The 10,648-nt window shown below is 30.3% G+C and overlaps 1 non-coding gene across 1 annotated transcript; it reads right to left on the reverse strand.

Moving 5' to 3' along the window:
- Window positions 1–10,315: 10,315 nt before the first annotated feature.
- TRNAL-UAG (transfer RNA leucine (anticodon UAG)) lies at window positions 10,316–10,395 on the reverse strand. The gene has a single exon. It is a non-coding gene; the product is annotated as a tRNA-Leu (tRNA).
- Window positions 10,396–10,648: the final 253 nt, after the last annotated feature.

Raw genomic sequence — 10,648 nt, forward strand, 5'->3', positions numbered from 1 at the left:
ACATTTCGTATTTTGAAAAAAAAAAAAAAAAAAAAACTTAGAAAAAGTGAATAAAATAATTAAGTGAAGGAAGTTTAATTCTTATAATTTTATGTTTCTAATTTGCATCGGTAACAATATACGTCTTTGCTTAATTATTTACTTACTTAATTGCTTTTTTTACTTTTAGATGTGGATAAATTTATTTATTTATTTTTTTAAATCTATAAGAAACACTATAAACTAGATTACGTAGTCGGTCAGAGAAGGTATATGAAATTGAGTATGCATGAAAAATTTGCACTTAATTAATCGAAGTATATTATTTTCCCCTAAATTAACTCATGTTATTGTTTCAAGAGAGCGAGACTAATAGTTGAAATATTAGACATTATCTACTAAAAGAAATTAAATACAATATAAAAAGTGCAATAAAAAAAGGTTAGATACCTTTAATTTTATCATCATAGAAAAACCAACAGTACTTAATTAACATTATAATTAACAATTTGATGAAAATTACACGACTTTTTGATGTGACTATGTCAGAATATAAATTTCTCTAACTTTTTTTCTCCAATATCAGTTTTTTTCTTTACCTTTTTTTAATCTGTTCGGTGTTTTTTCCTTAATTTTTACAATAATCACTAAATTCGCTCTCCCGGAAAAAAATATAGCATAATTTTTTCTTGAATTTAAAAAAAATAAAAACAGAAAATTAAGCTGTTGAATTTTGTTTACTTTTCTTTGGGGACGTTTACTGTGTGCAATACCTTACAATGCGTTTCCGAGCTATTGTAATTCCATATGTAACAATGAAGAATGAATGGACAAGTGTTGAAAGAATTTCTGCCTCTGGTAACAGTGGGTAAGCGGGATAGTTTAGATGTCCTGTGGTGAAGAGGAGTTAAATAGCTTTGTGAAATTTTTCTAAGCAAAGCAAATAGTGGACAACCCCATTGTATAAATCATTTCTCAGAATACTTACAAACATTAGTCTTTCCCTTGCGGTGAAAAAAAAAAAAAGAAATATTTTCAAGGGAATACTACAAAAGTAATATAAATTAATTATTTAGAAATAGAATACTGAATGACTTTTAAAAAGAAATTGGTTACGCATGATTAAAAAAACGAAAGAAAAAAAATTATTATTTAAAGCTAGTAAAATATTAACACTAATCATTAGCATTTTGAATAACTTTAAAACGGTTTGATAAAAAATCAATGAAAAATTAAAGTAGTCTTTTGAATGATAAAAGCACAGATGATTTTTGTTATGTGATAAATGAAAAACTTTGAAACATTTTCAAAAATTTGTTAGGTCGTATATTTCTAAACATTTTCCAAACAAAAATAAACGAAAAAGATATTGAAAAAAGCAGAAATACTGAAATGACTTTCCTAAGAATAAATTGGTAACTTTCCTTGCATTGAAATAAATTTGTAGACATTAATGTATTGAGTTTTTCAATATTCTTATGCACCATAAAATATTAAAAGATAATGTCTAAGTTTCTTTTTTCGCGATCAATATCAAATAACATAACGACGCATATTATAATGAAAAATATAAGTTTTAATATTGTTATAAACTTTTAAGTTTAAAAAAGTAACTAAAACAAGAAACCAGTCCTTTTTCACTTTCAATCCTTTTTTTTTTCTTTTCGATTTATGTGGTGTATTATTATTATTTAACTATAAAGCATTGATCTTTATTAATCGAAGACTATTAGAAAGTTTTAGGTAAGTGTTCCTGAGGTTTCTTTATGTACCCGCTCAAAAGCCCATTGATACGTATATGTATATATAAAACACTACATTTCCTCTGTGTACTTGTTAAATTGTTTTGAAGAAAAATTTTGCGAAAAACGATGTAATTAAATTTTGATTCTACTTTTTACTGAGAAAAATTGAGTATAAGGTAATTGCTTAAGCATTAACCTCCAAACACTGGAGAATAAGAATTGTATTAGGTAATTAAGTTGAAATATCAAACAAATTTCTGTATACGCTAATTACAAACTCTTTTTTTGTTACAAAAGTGTTTTTTTTTTACACGAATGTATTTTAACAAGTATAAAAGGAATATCATCAATGTTTGACGGAATTAATTAAACAACTTTCTTGTTCCTCCTATGAATAGGGAATACTTAATGTGGTTGGAGCGAAGTAATGTTTTGTCAGTTTAGGCTCTTTTGTCAGTAAACTTGACATGAAAATCCAATGTGGCAACAATTTATTTTACGTTTCAGTTGAAAGAAAACATTTCAATTTCATATATAGTTATATTTAGCTCGATTTTAGCAAGTCAAATTGTCACAAATGAACATAGTCGTCGATTAAATCTTTTTTTTTGTTTCGAAAATAAAATTACATAATGTGATATGAAAAAAAATAATAATTTCGTTTCGAAATTTATAGGGTTTATGCAAAGAAAAATGATTAAACCAGAGAAATTAATATATGTTCCATAATTATTCAAAGTTTGCCTAGCGGTTGCACTATGAGAAACCCGTGTGGCTATGAAAAAAGAATTATTAAAGTGTAGCAATTCTTAGGAATTCCCAGGAAGAAAAAAAAAAACGCTATGTTTTAGTTTTAATTATAATTTGAGAAAATTATAAATTCTTATTGATTAAATAATTGTAACAAGTTTAACATCAATTTAGAAATTTTTTATTCATTTTTTTTCATAAAAAAGGGCCGTGAAGCATTTCGTTATAGCACAGGATACGTCGATTTGTTGATTTAAACCAGTTTCTTCCAATAAAGTTAGCATTAGAAGATAAAATTTTGGTGTTTGGCGCTGTCTCTAAAAGCCTTACCTGCAATTTTTAAAGTCAAGAACAGCAACCTTAGGAGAAGACTTTTCAACAATGCATGGGGAGGAAACTAATTGATGTTAACTGTCAATCCTATTTTCTCCCCCCACTCCAACGAACCCCAACAACCGCGAAGCTACCTTCCCCACCCAATTCACCTGGAGAGTCACGAAACAACACCTATCCGGAGTTTGCATGTAGATGTTTGTTCGTGACGCTTCGGATATAAGGGGTTAAATAAAAAAATTTGAAATTTTCGTTTGTTGCAAGTTATTTTGCCTTAGAACGCGTACTTCGGGAAACACTGCAGGATCTAATGCTAACGTATCTTCCAACACTCCACTTACACCCGTATTCACCACGCCGAGTTAAATTCAAGAGTAACTCGGGGATCGGAATATCCACGGTCGTCGTCGTAGCAAATTTGTCGAGGCGTTTAGGCCCCGAAGGGGCCTTTTACCTCTCCATATGAAGTTGGAAATCATGATGTAGTTGCATCGGAGTGGGCCTAGAAGAGAGTTACTCTAGGATTAACCCTCGCTTTTTATTCTTCAACCGTTTTCAACAGAGGATTTCACAACTCGAGTTTAACTCTTGCAGGAAATATAACGAGGCCTTTGATTGGGCAAGGTAAAACCATGTGACTTTGTATATAATATAAACACGTGCATAAACAAATTAGCGTGAGTATCGCTAATTTAAGTGGAGAGGTTTTAAGAAACGATATCTTTCAAAAAAGTCTATTTCATCTAACTCTTCTTAGGTCATTATTTCTGATAGTTGGGACATATCTTTCCCTTCTTTCAACAGTTTCAAGATCTTCAAGCTCAAACGCAGCGATAGAATCCTCCATCTTTTTTGTTTACAAGCACCTCATCAATAGGTTACCCTCCGATAACACGGCAAAAACGGAGGGTTACCCGGAGAGTCAGAACTGTTGATGAAATCTGCGAGCTTGGCGAAATTTCGGCTGGACTTTAATCGTGGTCGATGTTCGATCCAGGACGAATCCCGTGCAGGTCGTCCAAAATCCGTTGTTGTGCCAGAAAAGATCGATGCTGTGCGTGAACTGATAAAGCAAGATCGTCATGTGACATACCGTGAGATAGAGGCGTCTTTGGACATTAGTATGACTAGCATCAATAAAATAGTGCATGAATATTTTAGCGTAAAAAAAAATTGTTCGCGTTGGATCCCGCATAATCTGACAAACGCTCAAAAAAAGGCTCGTGTCGATTGGTGGTGCAAGCAAATTTTGGAAAAATACGTTCAAGGTACATCAAAGGCTGTGTATAATACGTTCAAGGTACAAAGGCTGTGTATAACATCTGCAAAGGTGACGAATCATGGATCTATGCATATGAGCCGGAAACAAAACAGCAATCTACTGTATGGGTCTTCCAAGACGAGGCAAAACCAACAGAAGTTGTTCGAGGAAGAAGCGCATCGAAACAAATTATTGCCTGTTTCTTCGGCATTAACGGTCATGTGGCAACAGTGGCGTTAGAGCAACGCAGGACGGTCAATTCTGAATGGTACACGACCATTTGTTTGCCAGAAGTCATCGGAGAAATTCGAAAAAAGCAGAAGAACAGGCGAATCATTCTTCATCATTACAATGCGAGCTCTCACACATCGACTCAAACAAAGGCATTTCTGACGGAGCGAAAGATCGAACTGATGGGTCATCCACCGTACAGCCCTGATTTGGCATCCAATGACTTCTTCTTATTCCCTCACATCAAAAATAAATTACGTGGACAACGATTTTCGACCCCCGAAGAAGCGGTTGATGCATTCAAAGCGCATGTTTTGGAGTTACCTCAATCGGACTGGAAAAAGTGCTTTGAAAATTGGTTCAAACGCATGCAAAAGTGTATTGATCATCATGGAGAATATTTTGAAAAACAATAAAACCAATTTCGATCCTACATATTTGTTTCTTCATTATTAGGCCAGAAATATAAATAGCAACCCTCGTATTGTGATAATATGAATTACTAGAAGGCTTTGTTTCATACTCGATTCGTTCTCCAATCCTCGCAATTGCCTGTTATTTTTAACATCCTAGCGAAATTAAATACTTAATATCCCCTCAATATATATTGAGGGGATAGTATACTATTTTTTGAGGGGATATGAAGTATTTAATTTCGTTAGGATGTTATCGAATTAGGAATACTTCAGTGACCCAATCTGTCATCTTGATTAAATAATATAACTAAAGATGAAAAGGGACAATGACTTGATTTAAGAACTTCACTTAGATATTATCCGAGATTTTCATTTCAAATACTCTATAACGCATTTATTGGATTTTATTAGTTAAAACACTATGGCATAATAAACATGTAGTTGAGATAAATATCTTCGTTTGTTTTCAACTCTTTCATCCCTTTTCTACGTCTTATACATTTTTGTAATTAGATGGATTGTAATTAAATATCAGGAGCAGATTAACTTGTTTTATTGTAAATGTCTACTAGTTTTAATGTTTATTAGGTGAGAGTAATTGCATTAATCATGGAATTTCTTTATGTATGTCATATATTTGGATTAAAAAGTAAATTAAGTTAGATTTTAATTTTTAAATTTTTTTACAAAATTTGAAGAAAAAAATATTAAAAATTAATTTTAGTAAGTATGCTTTTCATGCTAAAGCATTGAGGCGAAAATAAAAATAATAATTTAAACAAATTATAATGAAAAATAAACTGAAAATAATAAAATATTAATAATAAAATAAACTAATTTTATAAAAATAATATTATAAATTATGAAAGCATTAAAAAATTACTATGGATAATCATTAAACTAATTATTTTTATTCCCTACAAGCTCATGGTTCTGATTGAGGCTGGTTTCCAAAAGCCTTCTTGGCATTTGTTTGGAGACAATTCTTAGGGGTTGGGGAGTCGGGGCTCAAGAACCAGTTTTAATCTCCCCTCAACTAGAAGGAGGAGGGAGTGTTACTTCCGCGTCTTTGTAAATAGTCTGAGAATAAAATAATAAAGAAAAGAGGATACCCTTTTACTACCCGCTAAACACTTTTATTTGGAAAAGTATTCATGAAATACGTAGAGTTTGTTTAAAATACATTATTATCAAAATGATAATATTATATCTAATAAAAAGAGATAAATTGAAAACTGCCGAGATCTGTACTTGGGTATTAATAAAGCATGATTTCGTTAGAGAAAATTACTTGAATGTTTCTCATCTAGTTTTTATGATATATTTTACTTTGTATAAACTGCTTTACTTATTCTTTTGCTTTGTGAAGTACTTAAATCAAACACTTTTTAACCCAACTCATCAAAAATTCTTTAATTAGTACAAAGATTTCTGTTTTATTTGAAAACTATGTAGGCTCCTTACTTCTTCTGTGTCGCTAATTATGGGATGCGTTAAAATTTTTGTAATAAAAATAAAATTAAAAAAATTAAAATGAAAGAAAATTTTTAATTTTCGGTTTTAAGGTTGACTACCGCAATAGTGTACTCGTTTTAGTAAATAAATGTTCGGCTTTTTCCTAATGAAACGAAGCAATGTGTTATAAAAAGCGAGACTCGCTTAACAGTTTTGTTTGCTTTTTTTCATCTATTTTCATCTACAAAATTAAAGTATCTATACCTGAATGCAGAAAAGTTTATAAAATTATTAATTTAAAGTTAAAGGAAATTAATTGTACTTAATTTTGAAATGATATATTAAAATATATTTTTTACTACTATTTTTTAAGACCCAGCAGATAATAAAATTAAGATAACTCTCATGTTAAAACATCATCCTCTAACTCGTTGTTACAAGTATTTTTGAAGAATCCAATTCAAAAGCTAGAGTAAGTATATAATTTTGTTAGCCAAGACCTCTCGAACCAGTTAGATATATAGATTTTTTTTCTTTTACTTGCTTTTTGTTTTGCTCGTAAACTTATTAATGTTTACATTTGAAAGTATATGCTACCTTTTATTCATTTACTAAAGTACCACCTGTGATTGTTAAAAATTGTAGAGGTCACTGATAAAATGCTTGTTCTTTGATTTTTGTCAATTGTAATTTAATGGTAACTATACGTTAGTTCTGTTTAAAAAATTTTAAAACAAAATTCTTGTCTTAGAATTGCAGCACTATTTCAAATGATAAAGATAGCTTTAACAAAAAAGAAATCTAGTATAACAGTTTATAACTGATAACATGTAAAAAACTAGTCTATAGTATTGTTATTACACATTGTTTTATAAAATATACGGAGCACACATTTAAGAAATTACGCTATTTATCTTTTATATTTTATTATTTTATTTAAACTTGGATTTTATGAATTATTATTTTGTTTAGACATTGTAAAAATATTAATTTCACATTATGTTGTATTTTCTTTTAATCCTTAAATGACTACTGTGTTATTTTAAAGTTACTTACTTTTTTTTTTTTCAAATAAAAAATTTTGCATACATTAAAATTAAATTTTTGAAAGTTTATAATTTAATTTTTCAGTTGTATTTTTTTAGATCTATTGAAACTCCAAGAGAAGGTAGAAAAAGACATTAAGATTTATTCGCCGTGAATCATGAAAAATACAGTTTTCACATTTTTCAATAACATCAGAAATATAAAATAAACCTTTGAATATACCTTCAGGATCAAGTTAATTGTCCCCGGTTTAGTAAAACCCTTGCGCACTTTAATTCTTAAGTAAAATATGGTCTGAAATATTCGGAGATGTAATGACTATATACACGCTATATTACATAGTTACGTGAGTGAAAGAAAATTCAAAATGATATCGAGGCTGTAATATTTATTTACTGGTGGGGATACGCAGAAAGAAGATTGAAAGACCCAAAACAATTTATACAAAATTATTGTTAGTTAGACTATTAATATTTATTATATAAATCTTTTTCTAGAGCAGAGTAAATGTTTTAAGGCATTCCTAATATGAAGGAATAAAAGACAGTGTCATACATTATTTTAAATTTTATTTGATATTACCAATATTTGGAATGATGAGGAAATATGAATGGTGTAAAAATAATTAAATAAATAAGAGGAGTAACAAGGAATCACACTACCTCCGTTTTATACACCAAAAATAGTGAAAAAGTAATAAGTGTAGTTGTGTGATCTATTTTTGACGCACCCTTTAAATATTGAGTTTTGCCAAAAAATGTAACCCGGACTTCCATGGTCGCTCAGTATATCTCCACCCCCTATGTCCACTAATGTCCACGCCTATTCCTCCCATTCTCCTACCCATAGCTCCTTCAATTTGACTTGTCTTTCAGCGTAGAAAGGGCCTTAACTCGTGATTTTACTCTTACTTATAGATTACCCGGAGGTAATCTGTGTTGGTGAATACGGATAAGAGATAACGGACGAGTAGATACCTTTTTATTTCTTAAGGAGACATCAGCCTTCATGCTCAAATATTTTTTTCTATAAATTTTGTTTAATCTTAGATACTTAATTTAAATTCCTTTATATTAATTATTTAAAATCGATTAAAGTTGTTTATTGAATTCTGGTTACACAAATGAATGATTCTTTTTTAGGTGATTAAAGTACAGTTCTAGTTTCCTTTCTTTAGATATTTCTCATTAGGATTTGATTTTTATCATACTTTGTATGTAGGGTTCATATTTCACTTCGGTTTTTTATAATATTTTATGTTTTTATTATTTTTGGGAGAATATGATTTGATATTGGTTACATTAAATTTCATATTGAAATCAGATTTTGCATGCCTTGAACTAACCAGATGATTCATTTTTTATTCATAATTTTGGGCAAACTTTTGCTGGTAACAAAATTAGATGTTAAATATTGAATACTTTGAATTTATAATTTTTGAAAGGTTTCTTTTTGCTTAAAAGAATCATTGGGCGTGTGTTAACGTATATCTTATAATTAGTGAATTTTGAATCCTTATTTTGACTGATAAAATAATGGGCATGAGTTAGTTAATAATTGTCTTAACTTTTTTCTTTTTTTGAATATATAAAGGGAATCGAAAAATTTGATAATTAATATTTTTGAATAATTAATATTTTTAAAACACGTTCTATATTAAATTATTATGATTTGAAAGTTCATTCATAGGTGTTGCCATATTTTATTTTTATTATAAGATTAAATTTTGTTTACTAAACCAGAATCTTCATGATCCATGGATTTAAGTGGTAAATTAGTAAAACATTTCGTTATTCCATTCTCTCATCCTTATGATTAATAGATTGTTTTATATCCTTTAGTTCGTTTTTGTATTTTACTTATGAAGAATCATTATTAGTTTATTATGTTAGCTTAGCACAGTTGATGAGTTGACTCATTATGAAAAATACACTGGGTTCCTGCAAAAAAACAAAAAAAAACAGCAATAGTAATTACGGCTAAGTTTATATTTTGTTTCATTTATATTTTGATCAGGTGAATTAATGTAAATATTTTTAATTTTCATACTTTTTGATTAATTAATCTGATGACTATTTTTAACATTTATAAATTAATTTCTAGTTTCTATATGCACCATTTTCAATAATTAAACTCATTGTAAAATAATTAACTCCTTGTAACAGCAGGTAACTACAGATTTTTTTTTATTTTGTTACTTTTTTTCCCCTGCAGAAATTTTAAAGCAATAACACAGATAAAGTAATTTAGGGAGTTTAAAAATGTTATGAGTCTAATGGGTATCTATTAGGTTTGAAATTTGAACCTTTGTTCAAAAACAGAATACCTGGTTGTGAGAAACCTTGAGATATTTTTGATTTAGTAAGGGAGGATGATGCATGGCAAACGAGATTTAACCAGGAAATTCAAAAGAGAATAGTACAGCATATGACAAACTATATTAAACCAGCGCCTTAAACCGTTCGGCCAAGCTACTTATAACACACGCCTATTTCCTCTCTTTATTCAGTTTTCGGTGTATGAAAGAACGACTTCAAATCAGATCTGTCCCGCAGTGGACTGATCGTTAGGACACGGTTCCAAGAAGATCACCGAAGTCAAGCATCACTGGCTGCGGTCAGTGTGCGGGTGGGAAACCACTTGGATCAGTCTGCGTAGGGACCGAGGGTGTGCGGTATGGGTCCTCGTTAAACTGTGCTACCGTAAAGTGCTCGACTTCGCGTGCAGGTCGTTGGGCTACCGAAGCGGGGGTGCCATCCCCTCTGTAGAGGATCAAAATTGTGATGGCTTGTCTTAGGATCATCCTCAGGGATGTTTCCCAGACCGTCGCAAATAGCCCATCGTGTAGCTCTAGTGCGACGTAAATTAACAACAACAAAATCAAATCAGATCTTTTTATTAAGAAAATTATACTGTAACACACGCATATTTCCTCTCTTTATTCAGTTGTCAGTGTATGAAAGAACGACTTCAAATCAGATCTTTTTATTAAGAAAATTATACTCAGATAAATCCTTTATTTATTCTAAAGCACTTGAACTTTTTTTTCCATAATTATATCTTTTTTGCAAAATGTTTAGTAATCAAAAATACAATTTTGGCAGCGGTGGGATTCGAACCCACGCCTCGAAAGACTGGTGCCTAAAACCAGCGCCTTAGACCACTCGGCCACGCTACCTTACTTCATGCCAGTGTTGAAAACTTTCATACAAATAATGCAGTTAACTGTTGCTCATATACTTTTGACTCTCTTTATTCGAATGTGCATGTACAGCACTCAAAATAACTAATAAATGTGGCTTGATATCTTTTCGTAAGATTCACTATAATCTGTCCAATGTTTAGTTTAACTTGGATAGCAACATCTTTATCTGAAAATTTTATTTGATGAGAAATATCTAATATTCAATATATCTAAAAGAAACGACAAG

The sequence above is a fragment of the Parasteatoda tepidariorum genome, chromosome 6 (genome assembly GCF_982258835.1).
Source record: "Parasteatoda tepidariorum strain Cologne lab strain chromosome 6, Ptep-v5.0, whole genome shotgun sequence".
Classification (NCBI taxonomy): domain Eukaryota; kingdom Metazoa; phylum Arthropoda; class Arachnida; order Araneae; family Theridiidae; genus Parasteatoda; species Parasteatoda tepidariorum.